This window comes from Prionailurus bengalensis, chromosome F2 (assembly GCF_016509475.1).
Source record: "Prionailurus bengalensis isolate Pbe53 chromosome F2, Fcat_Pben_1.1_paternal_pri, whole genome shotgun sequence".
Taxonomy (NCBI): domain Eukaryota; kingdom Metazoa; phylum Chordata; class Mammalia; order Carnivora; family Felidae; genus Prionailurus; species Prionailurus bengalensis.
This window is the reverse complement of record NC_057353.1, coordinates 52,061,001-52,079,766: the sequence shown is the minus strand read 5'-3', so window position 1 is coordinate 52,079,766 and position 18,766 is coordinate 52,061,001.

Below are 18,766 nucleotides of genomic sequence, written 5' to 3'. Positions count from 1 at the left end.
TTCAATCATATAACTAACTGTTGACCAGGAGCTCAGCTGTCACTACTGATTAAAGTATCTACATATGGTCAATCCACGTGGTTTAGGTTGCTCTTCCTGGCATGGCAGCTGTGTTCATAAAGAACATCCCAAGAATGAGTGTTTCAAGAGTCCTTTGCTTTGTGTCAAAATAAGCAAACTCAATGATATTGTTGCTTTCACCAACACTCACGTCTTCGAGATATTTAATGTTACAGCTGATGTTACATGGCTTCTGCTCTCTAGGAACACATTTACTTCAATAAGTGCAAGTAGAAAGACACAGTTGAGAGGTCAAAGAGTAGCATGTGAAATGAGGATTAAACAAGGGTCAGAGGGACAGGTGTGGAGGCAAGTTATAGACAGAGAAATGGTGACCAATAGTAGAGGTCTTTGGTGGATCGGGGTACTAGATAAAGTGGGAGAGCTATGGATTACGTTGGATTGATATATGGGTTATCTATGATAATTCTGAGGATGAGGAGAGCTGGTCTAGTTAAGAAATAAGTTGACTTCTGAGGAAGGAAAACTGAGAACCTGGGATACAGGAAAAAAAAAAACCCACAAAAACCGCCCATGTATTTTTTAAACTCTAGACCCTATAATGGACTAAAATATAGTAGGTTTGTGGTTTACTCTTTCTTAAAGAAAGTGAAATTTTGTCTGATTTTATTTACCCTTTTTCCATTTCTTTTAAGTCTATGCCTAATCACTTTAAAATAAAAGGCTACTTTCACTTAAACGTACTAAAAATGTTAATTTAACCACAGAAACTTGCCGCTAACACAGATCTTGGCTTATATCTTGAATTATACTATAACATTCACTGCACTGCTGTTTTCCTTCCATATTTCATGAATGTCCCAAGTATAAGCTGAGAGCCCCAAAAGCATTCAGGAGCTTGAGTGAGTATAAATTCCACTCTATCAAAGTTTCTAATTGTAAGTTCTTGACATGCTTAAGACATGCTGGGTGTACAGAGAATATTTGATTGAGGCTCCCTATGATTGTAGGTTAGCCCCAGAGGTTGCTTTTGGTAAATAAATATTAGGTCTGTTAGAAGGCTACCTTTCCCAACCATAACATGACTGCCTACTGAGCAAAACAGTTGGTGGCTGGAAAAGTAGTGAATATGTTCTGTCTGTTGCTATGAAATGTGGAAAGAGGTAGCTGATAGTTCGACTTGCTCTGAGAGACTGCAGAATAGAAAGGTCAAGCAACTCCATCGTATATTTGCTCTAAAATGCAACAGAGTTGTTTCTGCCAGGCAAACCCAGAGGGAGACTATAACGGGAGGGAAAAATGAGATACTGTCCAGCCAGTGACTGAAAAATCAGGCTGTGATCTTTGGGTCTGTCACTATATCAAAACAACAACAACAACAACAACCCACAAAATTTCACCAATAACATTCAGTAATGGGACCTGAAAAGCCATCGAGTAAGGAGGGAAAATTATGGGGGTGTACATTTCATGCTAAATTGGAGTATACATGGCCCTGGAAAAAAAGCAAAATAGTCATTAGTCAGCAATATATGCATCCTGTTGATGTGGCCTGGCCATGACTAGTTAGAAGAAAGTTTTACTTGGAAAATGGGGATTAGGAATGCAAATGAGTTAACGTCATAAAGGGAGAAGAATCCATTTGAGCCCACACGGCATAAAGATTGAGGTTAACCTGTCCTAACATGGCATTTCTAAGCAGCCTTGGAGGCAGATAACACTTGAGTGTTTAGTCTTCTGTCTCCTCTAAGAATTAGTCTTCACATTGGAGACATTTAGATAATACTGGCAATGTAAGGTGGCTCTTTACTACCTGAATTGTTTAACCTGGTCATATCATCATTGTGGCAGAAAGACAAGGGTGGTTCATTTCTCGATATTTCAAACTTCAGTTACTCATCCTCCCTCACTTAAAGAAAAACAAGTCATAGAGGTCTCCCTAACTCACTTCAGACAGTGTCTTTGTTTGTTTGTCTTCCAGTGAAGACCAAAAACTCTTTATTCCTGTGTGTTTGAGGCCGGCTCATAACTAGCAAGATTTGCAGCTAGGTGGCCAAACCCTGTCATCCTCCCAGCAGCCACTGGGATAGTAGTTCTGCTTTCCCCAGATTAATGCTTTAAGACAGAGGTAGAGGCATCACTGTTTTTCTATCTCCCTTTCCTTCCTCGGCAAGAGTAGTTCAGAAGCTCCATCAAGGTCCTTGGATTTCCAAATATCAGATCCCATAAAGTGGCTTTCCAGGTTGGAGCTTTACAGAGACAAGGCAGATTAGTTTACATTTTTAGAGTTTGAGAGGAAGATGGAATGGAACAATGCTACAGAAAGAAGACATATCACGATCCTTTTTAAGACAGCTACTGGCCCCTTGAATCACTGGAACTTCCAGAAGCATCATAGTCATGTGTTAAACAGCCTTATGCGTGGGTGATGCTCAAAATATTGAATCCCTGGGACGACTTTCTGAGTCTTGAATTAAAGCTGGGTGTTGAAGGTCCTACTCTGTGCCAAGTGTTAACCCTATAGTTTCCTGACTCAGGGCGTCTAGAGGTTGCTGGGGCGGAGGTGGGGTGTTGGGCACAAGTGCCTTTTGCATGAGGATCTAAACATTCCAGTGGCTGTGCTATCGGCATCTGTGAACACCTGCATCTTGTTATTCCTGTTTACAGGCTGGACCTTTCTCCAAAAGGTCTACGACAAGACACAATAGAAAGCAAATATGGTATGACCTTGATTTTGAACCTTTGCTGTGTTTCTTATGCAATTATGTAGTTAATCTCATTGTCTTAAGTTTTCCTTGTGTGAAATAATTTTTCCCACCTCCAGTCAAGACATCACGAAAACATAGACATTGTGAAGGCTTTCTGAAGGAAAATCTGTCATCTAAAGATGTCTTTTCTACTCTACAGTATTGTCTTTGAAAGATCCTTAAAGAATTTTTGTCATATAACTTCTCTCACACAGTCATTAAAAATGCACATACTAACTTAGCTGGATCAGATTTGAAAGTTATAACTATCATCCCTCTCTTCCTCATTATTATTAGTGTAGTGTGTTGGTATTATTTAGATAACGTTCTAAAGGAAAGTTTATGCTCACTCTTTTTTACTGTCCCTAAGTCAAATATTTTTGAATGGGTCAAAAATACACTCTACTTGTGTGTGTGTGTGTGTGTGTGTGTGTGTGTCTACTACAGTAAAAAAAAAAAAAAAAATCTTTCATGATGCTGGCAGTTTAGGGCTAGAGTATATTAGAAATCCAGGGACTTCCAATACAAGAACATTAATAAATATTTATATATAGGCAGATACCTGTATATTAACTGAGACATGACTTGCAAACATGAAGACTATCATATTAAGTTGACTAATGGACAAGAAAGATATAGACTCTGTCCTATTATCATGAATGTCTGAGGACGTGGTACAATTTTCACAACAAGGCTGCCTCGTCAGCAGGCTGAAGTGAGAATAACGCATTTGCATTAGCACCAAAACGGAAACCTTCAGCTGCTTAAGGAATGAAAAGTAAAACAGGTACTGAAGGAGATAAACCTGTTCCTCTGTCTCATCACTCGGTGGCTTAGAAAGGCTTCTGAGGGAAGAAGAGGTTGTGGGGATTTTGTCGCATATAGAGGAGGATGTCTGATGGAAGTTCGGTTATAGGGTAATCTCATCTGGGGAAGTTGCCAAAACCCAAGGGTGGGTGACTCCCACAGAGGGCAGCGTAAAGCCCTCCTGAATGCACGCTGAGCTCTCAAACAAAGAGCAGGAGGACAGGTGGACGCTAGCCGCAAGTCCCCTGAAAGGTCATTATAATTGAAAATATCTAAACAGCACTTTCAATACAGCATACAGAATCCTTTCAAGAAGGTAACAGAGGCATTGACAAAGAGTGACAGGGATACTCAGCAAGTAAGCGCTGGGAATGGCACTGCACATGTTTTACGTACGGGCTAAAAAAAATGAAGTGAAGGGTAGAAGTCATCTCCCTTTCTAACCTGACCATCATGACCATGCTGCCTGCCTCTCAGAGACCTGTTATTGCTTCTGCCTTGTTTACATCCGTGGCGGATGGCGTGGAATCGAAAGTTAACATTTTGCAAGTCCCGAAACAGAGTTTCTGCCAAAGAGGAAAAGAATGGACGGTTTATTGATCGGCAGGTGAGGAGGGGCGGACACAGGAGGAAGAAGCAGTGTTGAAATCTGCATGAAGAAATGTTTTTTTATGGACAACTGGGTGGTTCAGTCGGTTAAGCATCTGACTTTGGCTCAAATCAGGATCTCACGGTTGGTGAGCTTCAGTCCCGTGTCAGGGTCTCCACTGTCAGCACAGAGTCCACTTCAGATCCTCTGTGGCCCTTCTCTCTCTCTGCCCCTACCCCACTCTCATGCAGCCTCCCTCTCACTCTCTCTCTCTCTCTCTCTCTCTGTCCCTCTGTCCCTACCCCACTCTCATGCAGCCTCTCTCTCTCAAAAATAAAATAAACATAAAAAAAGAAAAAATAAATATTCTTAATACAGCCCATCCTCTAGCTGCACCTGTCTTGGGCCACATAGCAAACAGCCTATGGTGTTTTGAGAATCTGGGCTTGAATCAAGATGCCAGATTTCAATTCTACTTACATCGTGTATTTCCTCCACGATGTGGACAAATCATTTCTTCCACGGCTCCGCTCACCTGTCTGTAAAATGAAGATAAAGTACACATTTTTCCACTTGGAGCTGTAACCAGGAGATGCCTGGATAGAGTGTCTCAGTTGGATAAATGTAACACAAGAAGCAACAAGCGACGGAAACGCCAGAGGCATGTTAGCTGCATTTTCACTGAAGCAGATTCAAAAGACACACTTGGGATGTCCTGAAAGCCCTTATATACACAAGTTGCAACATAATTTTGTATATCCTGCTTCAGCTCCAGTTAAAGAGCAGTTTGCAAAAGGCTTTTATAATCACGTAATTCTCTGTATCAGGTATATGCTATAATAATACAATTTTGTTTTAGCACTTACCGTGGTTGAACAGGCACAGTTTTAAGTACTTTACACATATTACTCATTTATCTGCCCAATAACTCCCTGGTTAGTACGATCTTTATCCCCTCTTTATATTTAGGTAAACAAGAGAATGGGTACATAAATTGCCCTGGATATACTGGTTTTCTATGGATGTGTAACAAATCACCACAAACTTAACAGCTTCAGATAATACACTTTCATTAAGTCCCAGTTGCTGTCAGTCAAGAGCCCAGGCATGTCTTTTTTTTTTTTAATTTTTTTAACATTTCATTTTATTTTATGAGACAGAGACAGAGCAGGAGCAGGGGAGGGGCAGACACAGAATCCAAAGCAGGCTCCAGGCTCTGAGCTGTCAGCACAGAGCCGGACACGGGGCTCAGACTCACAAACTGCGAGATCATGACCTGAGCCTGAGTCAGTCACTCAACCGACTGAGCCACCCAGGCGCCCCAAGAGTCTAGGCATGTCTTACTGTGCTTTGCTCGGAGCTTCCTTGTGGGGCCGTGGTGAAGGTGTCCGCTGGCCTGCTTTCCCATCCCGAGGCTCAGCTGCTTCCAAGCTCATTCAGGTGGTTGACAGAAACCATCTCCTTGCAGCTGCATGACAGAGACCCTCCCTTTGGCTGGCTATTGGCTGGAGGCCAACCTTAGGCCCTAGAGGCCACCTGAGATTCCTTGCTGTGTGACTTTTCCTAAATAGTTACTTATATCATCAACCCTACACGGAGAGCCTCTCACCTCAGGGAAGGTTCCATCTCTCCCTTAAGGGCTGTTCACCCAACAGCTGTGCACTTTTAACTCAAAATCAACCAATGCGAGACGTTAGTTATTGCTGCAAAATCCCTTCACCTGTGCCATATTCTACCGGCCGGAGGTCAGCCACACGCCCCACTCATACTCAAGGGGGAAGGGGTCACACAAAGGTGTGAATAGGAGGTGGGAAATATTGGGGTCACCCCAGGGTCTGTCTGCCACACTAGAGCGGTGCTTCTCAAACTTTAATGCACATATAAATCATCTGGCAATCTTGTTAAATGCAGATTCTGATTGAGTAGGTCTGGGGTGGGATGAGGGTCTGCACTTCCAAGCTCCTAGGTGACGCTTGTGCTACTGGCTGGTCTAGGTGATGAAGTTTTGGGGTGATCGTGGGGTGGTCTGGAACCGAAGGCCAAGAAAGAATTTTTGAAAACGTCTTTGGTGCAAAAATGTGATTTTAGTAAAGCACAGGGACAGGACCCATGTGCAGGAAGAGCTGCACTGGGGCCATGACGGGTAACGTGTATATTCTCAGGCTGGGAGGGGGCCAGCGATAGAGTAAGTCGCTAAAGTATTTTGGAAGCAAGGTTTCCAGGACCTTGAGGGGCAAGCTGTTGCCAGGGAAAAGCCACTTATTATCCTTTAATAAAACCTCAGTCATGAGACCCTTCAGATGTATATCGGGATGGGGGGGCGGGGGCACATAAGCTTGGAGCATAATTGCCAGTATATATCTTGGGGCAGTTGAGATGAAGGAAGTAGACTTCCAGGATCCTCGAGGCTGGGATAATGTTGATCCCAGGTTCTCTTTTGCCCCTTGGAAAGTGTCCTAATTGAGCCAGCTGAGCTCCCAGAGGGAGGTCACTCTGCTGGTTTCAAGGACTTGTCAATGGGCTGTAGGCAGTAAGGGAATTTAATTTTTCATTTGTCTTAGTTTCCCACATTACCATGGCAAGCACTAAACCCCTTCCCTTTGTTCCTGGGTAGCCAGGAGTGTCCGAGGACTATCACACATATTCCACCTTGCCAGCCTGTATTTTGTCCTCAGCTTGCCCCCCACTCTCTCATCATAGGGACCACAAGGGCCCCATAAAGCTGGGGTAGGAACCAGCAGTTTGGGTTCCTGGCACCCTGCTCTTAACCATTCACTCTACTTGTCACACTCCCAGGACTGCACTAAGGTTGTTATCCACAATGGTTCTAGTTTTATTTCTGTTCCATATCCATCCTGGGAACCCTAAGCTATCCAATGTAGTTGACATCTCATTGCCTCTTTTTTGTATTTGTGTGGTTTACAGAACAAAACTTTACACGGGCAGCCTGACCTTCAAGTCAAAGCTTCAGGAACTCTCGGTGCGCCTGGGTGGCGCAGTTGGTTAAGCGTCCGACTTCAGCTAGGTCACGATCTCGCAGCCCGTGAGTTTGAGCCCCGCGTCGGGCTCTGGGCTGATGGCTCAGAGCCTGGAGCCTGTTTCCGATTCTGTGTCTCCCTCTCTCTCTGCCCCTCCCCCGTTCATGCTCTGTCTCTCTCTGTCCCAAAAATAAATAAACGTTGAAAAAAAAATTTTTTTTAAAGCTTCAGGAACTCTCTAGCTGGTCCAAATGTCCTCCAGCCCCTTCTTCAGGCAGGTGCCCCGGCTGAGGGTGACAGCCCTGGGGAGCGAATTTGCCTGCTCTGGGGGTTCCATGTTTTGCGCCTGAGGAGTGTTGGATGAGTATTACTATGGATTCTTGACCATCACCCACTCTCTCTAAATAGGAGAGGATTCATTTGTTTCATAAATTGGACCTCCATAGACATTTTCATTTGACTGAAGTGTTTTACCGGAGAAGCCTTTTCCTTCTAAGGAAAGGAAAGGAAGGACAGGTTTTAAATATTCCTTGCTTTGGAAAAGAATTTACTTTAAAGAAGACAGGCTTTAAAACATCTCCTTAACTACAAATAACTCTCCCTGGACTTTGTAGGGGGGAATCTTTCTCTTGAAGAGAGTAAAGAAAACTTGAATGAAACCTTCTCTTTTAGTAATCTCTCCCAGACAGGAAACTCGTATCTACCTTCTTTTAAAAATGCTGCTGAGATCTTTACAACTTAAATTTAGCTCTCAGGCACCCTCTCCTTTCTCTCTGTGGGATACAAGTGGTGTTAAATGACAGAAAGATGTTAAACAAGATACCTCCCCACACAGCTTCTTTTGACTCTTTGAGTAAGTGCCAAACTCTACTTAAAAAAAAAAAAAAAAAAAGAAGATAAGCCTGTCAGAAGGCTCTGAAATTAACATAACTCAGACCTCCTGCCAGTATCCTAAAACTTAAAATAGTGAATTACCAATTGTCTGCCAGTTAGCTGCAAGGCTTCCAAAGCACAGCCAGGGCTCCAAGATTGGAGCAGACCTCCAACACTTACCTTGGCACTGGGAAAAGGAAGGCAGAAGGACCAAGATAAACGCTTCCTTGTAAAACTGCACATTGCAAAGCTGAAATCCTACCACAGATGCTAACCACAATGCGGTCATCTCTTCCCACGTTTTTGAGCCGTGCTCATAGCTCTACATCCGTGTCCCATTTAATCTTCACAATGATCTTGTCAAATGCGTATTTACACTTCCCCTTGGATAGGGAACTCAGGCACAGAGAAGTTAAGTAACACACCCAAGGTCACACAGCTAGCTGGTGGCTGGACCGAACTTGATCCAAAGTCAGGCTGCTAATACAAACAGAGAAGAGAAAAGCACAATAGGATGCTAAAGGAAAGTAAGAGAACACCATGAGAGAAGACTGGAGTGGATTCAATGGTGGCTGCCCAAAAGATATGTCCACATCCTAGCCCCTGGAATTTGTGAAGATGACATCATTTTTATTTTGATTTATTTTTTAACGTTTATTTATTTTGAGAGAGAGAGAAAGAGCTCAAGGGGGGGGGGGCAGAGTGAGAGAGCGGGGAGAGAGAATCCTAAGCAGGTTCTAGTGCTGCCAGTGCAGAGCCCGATGCAGGGTTCAGACTCACAAACTGTGAGATCATGACCTGAGCTGAAATCAAGAGTCGGACGCTTAATTGACCGAGCCACCCAGGCACCCCTATGACATCATTTTCAAAAGGGTGTTGTAGATGTAATCAATTTGAGGATCTCAAGATCCTCCTGCATCATCTGCGAGGGCCCCAACTAAACCCAATGACAATCCTTACATAAGACAAAAGCAAAGGAAGATTTGGCACAGACAGAAGAGGAAAAGACACAGACACAAAGGAGATGGCCACATAAAGACAGAGGCAGAGACTAGAGTGGTACTGTCACAAGCCATGGAAGCCTGCAGCCACCAGAAGCTGATAGAGACGAGAAAGGATCATCCCCTGCCACGTCGGTGGAAATTTGTTACAGCAGTCCTTGCATAACATTACTAAAACAAAACAAAACAGCAACAAAGACAAAACCCTTAGGTTAACAAGGTATGGAGTCCCCTGTAATTTTCCTGTGTGCCTGGATCTCTGACTGGATTAGAAACCCTAAAAGGGCACAGACACAATCTCATTTGTCTCTGTACCTCTAGCATTCATGATATTTATGTGCAGCTGAATGAATGTTTATTGAATTGAGCCACGGAAGTAGTTGGAAGTCTGGCAGGTGATGCTGTGGAGGTTGTGAGCCGGGAACAATCTGAGAGTGGGCAGGGTGACCGTGGCCAGCCAGTCCCCTGTAAAAGGACCAGACCAGACTGTAATGGTGCGTGTGGCTCTTCTGCAGAACTGAGAAGAATCAGGAGTCCTGTCCTCATTTGGGAGATATAGATGTGACCCTGGGGAAATTCAGTGCTACGAAATATTTTCAGCCCTTGTCATGGCAAAACGTAGTCATAGACATGGAGACTGATTCCTATAAATTCTGAAATGGAGAAAATAGGAACAAATTTGAGGCCCTCCTACTATTCATTCTTTTGTTGATTTATTTTTAATTTTTAAGTAAATTCATTATTAAAAAACACAGGGGTATGCAGCGACATCCCCCTCCCCCATCACCCATCGACTCACCGACCAAATGCTTGTTGAGTGCCTGATACGTGCAGTGTTCTCAGTGCTCGGGGTACATCAGTAAATAAAGCAGGAAAAACGACAGTCTTCATGGCCTTCACGTCCTACTGCACTGAGAAGTTGAGGCACACCTCCGTGGGAAGGCCAGACTTAAGCAAAGACAAAGTAAGGCACTTTCCCCTACCACATACGTTATTACATTTTCTGAAAGCTTCTAGAGTTTCTTTGTGGCTATGGCAGCAAATGTAAACACATATTCTTATTTTCTCTCTCTCTTTTTTTTTGAAAACCAAAGACAGTGTATTATACTGTATCTTGCTTTTTTAAATGTATCTTGGAGCTTTTTATCAGATAATTTTCTTGACCAGAAAGTTTCCCTATTTACTCATTTTTGTACTACAGACTAGAATATTCCTATTTGTGTGGATACAATAATGTATTTGTTTCCTTATGATGGACGTTTAGGTTGTTTTTGATCCTTCACTCTTCTGAAAAATGCAGTAATGCATAACTTTGTACATGTATCATTTACTCGCTTGGATAATTTACCAGAAGAGGAATTTCTGGGTCAAAGCTATATGAATGAGTGATTCTAACAAATATTGCCAACTGCCCTCCATGGGGGTTTTTCTGAAATTTACTCCCCGACAGCAGTGAATGAGAGTGCTTGTTTTCCACACGTGGCCAATAGAGTGTGATATAAAATGTTTGTTTACTTGTAAGTATTCTGGCCATTGCAATGGGCAAAAAAGTGATACTGCCATGTAATTTTAAATTTTCATTCACGTCTTATTAGGAACCATTGGCTTTTCTTTTCCAATGAACTCTTTGTTCGTATTTTTGCCCAATTTCCTACTGGGAAGTTGCCCTGTTTCTCATTGATTTCTGTGTGCTTTTTATATACTAAGGAGATTATTCTGTTTTAAGAGTTGCAAATATCTCTTCCTGTATATTTTCTTTTGGCTTTATCTATAGTTGTTTCCCCTTTCTGCATATATATTTTTTCCTTGTATAATTTTTTTATGTATTAACTTTATTAATATGGCCTCTGGATTTTGAGTGACATTTAAAAAGACTATCCTCACCACAGATTTATAAAAGAATAGACTCTTTTTCTTCTGGTATCATTTCATTTTTTTACATTTAAATCTTTGATCTATTTAGAATATGTTCAGGTGCACAGTGTGAAAGATGAATCCAATTTTTTCCCTGGCTGGCCCCATACTTGTCCATCACCATTTTCTGATCATCTCCCCTACTGATCGAATGCCCCTATCATGTATTAACTTCTTACATGTAGTGGGTTTATTTTCTTTCCTGCTCTGGTGGTTCTCTTTCTCAATTCATATATCAATATAATATGGTTTAATAATTGAAGTCTCCCTTTTTTTAGTGTTTTCCTGTTCATTCTTGATTGTTTAATTTTCATATGATCTATAGAACTAGCTCATCTTATTCTAAGGAGAGAAAAAAATGAAGTTTTTGGAATTGAGCTGACTTTATCATAGAAATTATGTAAAGTCCTCCTATCTAAGATTATGTGTGTTTTTCTGTATTTTATTTTATTTTTAAAGTTTTACTTAAATTCCAGTTAGGTAACATACAGTGTAATATGAGTTTCAGGTGTACAATATAGTGATTCAACACTTCCATACATCGCCCAGTGTTCAGCAGAGCAAGGGCCCTCCTGCCCCATCACCTATTACCCATCCCCCCACCCCCACTCCTCCAGTAACCATCAGTTTATTCTCTATGGTTAAGAGTCTGTTTCTTGGTTTGCCTCTCTCTTTTTTTCCCTTTGCTTCTTTGTTTTGTTTCTCACATTCCTCATATGAGTGAAATTGTATAGTGTTTATCTTGCTTTGCTTAGCATGATAGTCTCTAGCTGCATCTTTGTCCTTGTAAATGGCAAGATTTCATTATTTTTTATGTTTGCGCAAATGACATATCCAGTTATGGTTTTATCTTTTTCTTATTTGGTTGTATTTTGCGTCTTTCAGGAGTACTTTGAGGTATACAGTTTTTGCATATTTATTAGTACGTTTATTCATAAATATTTTAATGTTTATTTATTTTTTGAGAGAGAGAGAGACAGAGTGCAAGTTGGGGAGGGGCAGAGAGAGGGAGACACAGAATCTAAAGCAGGCTCCAGGCTGTGAGCTGTCAGCACAGAACCCAACACAGGGCTTGAACTCACAAACCATGAGATCATGACCATATCGGGCACTCAACTGACTGAGCTCACAGGCGTCCCTATTGTTATTATAAATGGTTAATTTCATTATATCTTCTAGATGATTTTGTTAAATATATGAATGATATTCATTTCTGCATAGTAATTATCTACTCCACCATCCAACTGAATTCGTATTCATCTTAAAACATTTTGATTCTTGTATTTTCCTAGTACACATTCATATTCTTTGTAAATAATGATAGATTTATGTTTTCCACTTCCATTTTTCTATCTCTAGTATCTTTTTTAAGGTAACACATTTCTGAATTTGTTTCTTTTTAATTTTTTCCTTTTTTATTTTTAATGTATATTTTTAATTTAAATCCAAGTTAGTTAATATATAGTGTTACCTCTAGTATCTTTTTCAAAACTTTTTTATCTTTGATAAGTGTCTTTCCACCTCTCCATGAATTTTTTTGTATCTTCTTTGTACTCTCCCTTCTTCTTCATAGAGATTTCTTTGTCTTTACATTTATGGCTAAATATTCACATTTTTCACCTGTTTTGTGGCAACATTTTTTTTCTAGTGAATCTTCTTTGTTGGTAGGTTTACTGTCCTTTTCCACATGTTTTTCTTAAAGTATGTTTAGACTGATATCATGCCCATTTAAAACTTTTTTTTACATCATTCAATGAGTTGAAGTATTCTGAATGAAGCATTTAAAAAAGCTCCTATGAGGAGGCAGGAGAGACTAGAGTAGCTTTCCAGCTTTCAAACCCTAAGAACCTTCTGTTGCTACCGTAGAGATCAACTGTCCTGCGAACACAGTACGCCCATGTAATTCTCTGTGCAGCCTTACTACCTCTGCCTCTTTAAATCCATTGCTTTTCAAAGTTGAAGTTCAGGAGGATTTTTTCTTTCCCATTTCTGACACCAGATTTTCCCACTCATTATAGCTAGCAAATCATGCAGCATTTTTACTAGAGGGTGAACCCCTTCCTTTCAGAAAATATGTTTTTGCAAGACCATTCTTCAACCTACCTTCTAAGAAGTATCCTGTTGACTTCCTGCTAGTTGGATTTTAACCAATCTCAGCTAGTTTATCAGTCCTTACACAAATGTCAGAGTCTGCAGATGATCTGTGTCCTATTTAACTGAAGATAGAGTTTGAGGGTTATTTTTTTTAATTTTCTTTTGTTTTATTTATTTATTTATTTATTTAAATTTACCTGTTGGTTTTAGATGACTTACAGGAGACGTGGGGGGGATCTGGTATACGAAGTCATGTCCAAGAGGTTTTCTCAGCATTTTTTCCCTCAAAATAATAGCGCTTCCTTGAAACTTTCTAGCACAAAGTTTCAGGATTGGAAGTACTTTGTATGAAAAATGCATGTCTACGGACGAGCTGAATGAGTGTGGTATTATGATTACCTATTTCCTTTGGTTTCCTAAACCTTCACTTTTTGCCAAGACTCTCTCTCTCTCTCTCTTTCCCTCAACACATACACATATTTACAGACACACACACACACACACAGCACACAGAAGAGGACATATACAAGATTATCAATGATATAGAAAGTTTAAATAAGTGAAAACCAAAACTCTCCCTTGGATTTGGTAATGAAGAATTCCTCTGTGACCCTGAATAAATTGAGTTTGTGGCCAGAAACCAGAATTGTGAGTTAAAGTAATTGAGATGTGAACAAAAGATCATAAATTAAGACTACTTTTTAAATACACATTTTTCCCTCTTCATTGAAATATAATTGACATAGTGAAAGTTAAAAGTGTACAAGCTACTGGTTTGACACACTTATATACTGCAAAATTATTACCATCATAGAGTTAGCTAACACCTCTATCAGGTCACATAAAGACACATGGCTATTAAGGAAGGGAAAGTTTTACAGGGTCAAATAGAAAGAGCTAAGAAACTATATTTAGACCTCCTTAAGAAGCTTGTTTAGAGGATGGTGTCACAAGATTGTGAAGTCCTGTCCTTTAAGGTGGGGGTGGAAAGCAAGAAGTAGGAACATAATTTGTATTACAGCACAGTTATTAACAGCTCTGACTCTTAAGTCAGAGGGCCTGGATTTGATCCTGTTATAGCTCTTGTTAGCTCTGTGACTTGGTACAACTTAGTCTCCATGACCCAAAGTGATGCCCTAATCTATATGAGTCCAGATCTTTCTCATGAGCTCCGTTCCCTACCTTCTGGATAACTTTGTTTGGGTGTCCTGCAGGATCTCCAACGTATCCAAAATTTAATCTACTATTTGTCCAATCCCCAAGCTTATTATCTCTGTATTTCCATTCTTAGTGAATGATAGCATGTATGTAGAAACCCAAGCCAGAATGCTCATGTTTATCTAAATGCCTTCATTTCTTTCACACCTAACTTCTCATTGTGACCAATTGTATCAATTCTCATTGCATTAATTCCACCTCCCAATTTCACCTATAGTACTTACCTCCTGCCCAACTTTACTGCTGCCATCTTGGAGTAGGTTTCCATCATCTCTTACCTACACTACTGCTCTCATATGGCCTCCACTCAGCTCCCTTGTACCTGGCCTTGAGCCAGAAATCCCCAGTTCAGATTTGTGGATCAGGGACCCAGGTAAGGGGGAGGGGAGACAGTTGGCAGAAGAGAAAGTGGAAGCAGTTGTCCATTGGCTGGAATTTGGCACAATCACATAGTAACCAGATTGGGTGGGTGGGGGCACCTCTCCACACTCCCACTTCTAATGGTCAAAACAATCCTGGTCTGCCTAATTTGGAATTAGTGAGACACGTTGACTGAAATTTCTGTATTAGAAGGGCCTAAGTGGTATAGGAGAGAGGACACAGAACTTTCAGAGACATTCCCCACCCCACTCCCCCCGAACATCCTGCTTTTGTGGTGGGGAACTTCCTCTGGATAAAAGAAGAAAATACCCGAGTCTCTACTCTTGCCCATACACCATGCTTGAATCTATCCTTCATACCACCAACAAAGTGACTTTATGAACAATTTTAATCTTGCCATTCTGCAGATCAAACTTTACAATATTAGGATAAAACCTACATTTCTTATCAGGGCTTTAAAGTGCCTCCACAATCTGGTCCTGCCTATTTTCTTCTCTAGCCTTAAACCTTACTTACCTCCTTCCTCAGTCTCCGTTGCAGAAGGATGAAATAAAAGAAGGTACTACTCCCTCTCTTCCAGGAAAGACAGCATTGCTCTTAAGAGGAGAACCTCTTTTCTTTAGAGAAAGACATTGTTGTGTCTCTGGATTATGCAGAGGCAGTGCACCGAGCTTGGTGAGAAAGAAGCAGGTTAAGACAAAGGGAAATAGTGCTGAAATCCCACAGCAGGTGCAAGCTTGGAAATCAGTATGACAGAAGCAGGGATTAACAATGCAGATAAGTCATAGGAGAAGCAGGCAGGGAGCTAACAAGGGGAGAGTTATAAGACTGTATAGACCATTGTGAGGATTTTGACTTTTATTCAGAGGAAAAAAATCATAGAAGGATTTTGAACAAAGTGATATGATCTTATGTTTTTAAAGGATCTGGCTAATGTTGAGAGTAGATCGGACAAGGGTGGAAGCAGGGAGACAAATTAAGAAGACAATGAAATAATCACACAGGAGGTGATGGTGGCTTGAGCTGTGAATGGTCTAGGTGGGCCAGGGTGGGAAGGTAAAGGGTGGTAAAGATGGTGAGAAGTGGTCAAATTCTGGATACTTTGCAAGGTATATCCAACAGGATATACTAGTGGGCTGGATGTGGGATATGAGCAAAGAAAAGGAGTCAAAGATTACTTCAGGTTTTCTGGCCTGAGCAACTGGTAGAACAAAGTGGATTTTGAGCTGAAAAGAGGATACTGTGCCAAGCTCTAGTTGGAAATATTGAAATTCAATTTGTACACATTAGGATTGAGCTAATCATTAGGCACATATCCTGTAGAGATGACTACCATGTTGCTGAGTGTGCAAGCCTGGAGTACAAGGGACAGGTCAGGCTGGAGGTCTATGTTTGAGAATTGTCATCATAGAGGTGGCATTCGAAACCTTGAGATCACCAAGGAAGTGAGTATAGATTGAGCAGGGAAAAGGACCCAGGCTGAGCCTTGCACAGTCCAATGTTAAGAAGCTGGGGAGAAGAGCAAGTACCAGCAAAAGAGATTGAGAGGCAGCAGTGGTGATGTAGAAGGAAAACCTAGAGAGTTGTTTCCAGAAGTAAAGTGAAGAAAACATATGAATGAGGATTGACTGACTATTCTAGCATGTCCAATGTAGCAGATAGAACCAGTATTTTGGAACCAATAATTGATTATTAGATTGAACACTATGGAAGTCATTGGTGACACAAGGATAGTTTTAATAAATTGTGAAGGTAAGACCTGTTTGGATTGGGTTCAAGAGAAAACAGGAAACAGAATTAGAGATAGGCAACATACACAATTCTTCCAAGGAGTTTTACTTAGGGGGAGTGGAGAAATGGAGTGGATATGGGGTCAAGAGATTGTATTTTTTAAGGTAGAATAAATAACAAACACTGTTCAGATTTATTATAATAAGCACTTACATATTATATTTGCTTTCTGAATTCATGTGACTACAGTTTGATAATAGGTCTTGTGACATTTGTTGTCTGAAATTTTCTTTAGTCTCCGAAAATATGTAAAATTGTTATTGTTTACAATGTAAAAATTTATACTGCATTATTCATACTGAGGTTTGATATGTAGTCTATGAATCTAAGTTATTTATTTAGAAGATGGCATCATTATCCTCAGTAACAGTATAAATGACAGTATATGAAACTTCCATGTGGTTCTCTTATACAGTGTACTAGGCATTAGGCTGCTTCAGAGACTTCATCTTGTATAAACACAATAGCAACACAGGGGAAGTAATAATTATTGACATTTTCAGACAAGGCAATTGAGTCTCAGAGAAGTTAATGAACTCTGCAAGGATACGGAGATTCCAAAAGAAGATCCAGAATGCAAAACCAATCTATTTGAACCCAGACCTAGGCTACTGGTCACTGTGCCCTTAAAGTCAATATGGTGAGTGTCTGCTGGACCCACAGTACTCTAAAATCTGGAACCTTGGTTCTCAACCCTGATGGTATGTTAGATTAAGGTGGTGCCAGGACTCCACCCAAGACCTGTCTCTAGATATAGCACTTTACCATCTGTAGTTTTTAAAGCCCCACAGGTGATCCCAATGTGATTTGAGATTCTAGTGTGGTTCTCACTGATTGTAAACCACTGAGCTCTATATTCCAGGAGGTTCCAGGGAAGATTTGAACTCAATGGCGTTATCACTACCAAATAACTGAGACCTCATCTCACCCTCATCATGCTGAGGGAAACCTTTTATTTTTTTATTATTTATTTATTTATTTACATTTTATTTATTTTTGAGAGAGAGAGAGAGACAGACAGGCAGAGCACAAGTGGGGGAAAGGCAGAGAGAGAGGGAGACACAGAATCCGAAGCAGGCTCCAGGCTCTGAGCTGTCAGCACAGAGCCCGACGTGGGGCTCGAACTCACAAACCATGAGATCGTGACTTGAGCTGAAGTCAGACACTTAACTGACTGAGCCATCAAGGTGCCCCAGAGGGAAACCTTTTAGACACTGCCTTAAAAGCCTCACTATAAATTACCTTAAAATAAAACACTATAAATAAGCTTTCCCTTACAGCCTCCAGTCCCTACAAATGACCCCGCTTGACCCTCCCATCTGAAGACTGACCCCTGCCATGGATGTGGTATTAATCCTGTCCTTCATCAAACAGAATTATTTAAGGAGCTTTAGTTTTCTAACGCCTTGACTCAACATCAATGTATGAATAACAATAACCATGTATCAAGGACTTACGTGTGCCAGGCATGGTGTTAAGTGCTTTACGTGTGTTAACTCAATCCTCACCCTGACATTATGAGGTAGATGCCCTGATAATACTCATCTTACAGATGAAGAAACGGAATCACAGAGAAACTAAATAACATGGCCTACGTCACCCTGCTAACCAGCAGAACCCAGATTTGACCACAGAGTCCATATTCCTTGTCCCTCACTACTCAACATCTCCACAGGCATGCCCCGGAGCTTCCTCACTGCAAGATGGAGTTTTTCCTTCTTACCACAAATCCTCCTCTTCTCCTGTTCTTTCCCAGCTAAAATCACGTCCTCACACTCATCATTTAAATTGATATCTCTAGATCATCCTTGACACCCATCACCCACAGCAATTAATTGGTCCCTATTATGTCCTTTGGAATGTTCCCCTCAGTGGCTCTCAAATCTTTCAGATCCTCGTGTGTTTCTTTTGAAGATTAGTTTACTAACTCCTGTAAAGAGTCTCCCTGTCTTTGGGGTGCCTGGGTGGCTCAGTCAGTGAAGCGTCCGACTTCAGCTCAGGTCATGATCTTGCAGTTTGTGAGTTCGAGCCCTAGGTCGGGCTCTGTGCTGACAGCTCAGAGCCTGAGTCCTGCTTTGGATTCTGTGTCTGCCCCTCCCCTGCTCATGCTCATGCTCTGTCTCTCAAAAATAAATAAATGTTTTTTATTTAAAAAAATTCTTCCTATCCTGTCTTATCTTTTTCAATCCAGATCCCACTTCACTGGTTCTAGATTTGATCATCTATCTCTCTGCCCCTCCCCTGCTCATGTTCTATCTCTCTGTCTCTCAAAAATAAACAAATGTTTAAAAAAAAAAAGTCTTCCTATCCTGTCCTATCACTGGTTCTAGATTTCATCACTTGGTAATGCTA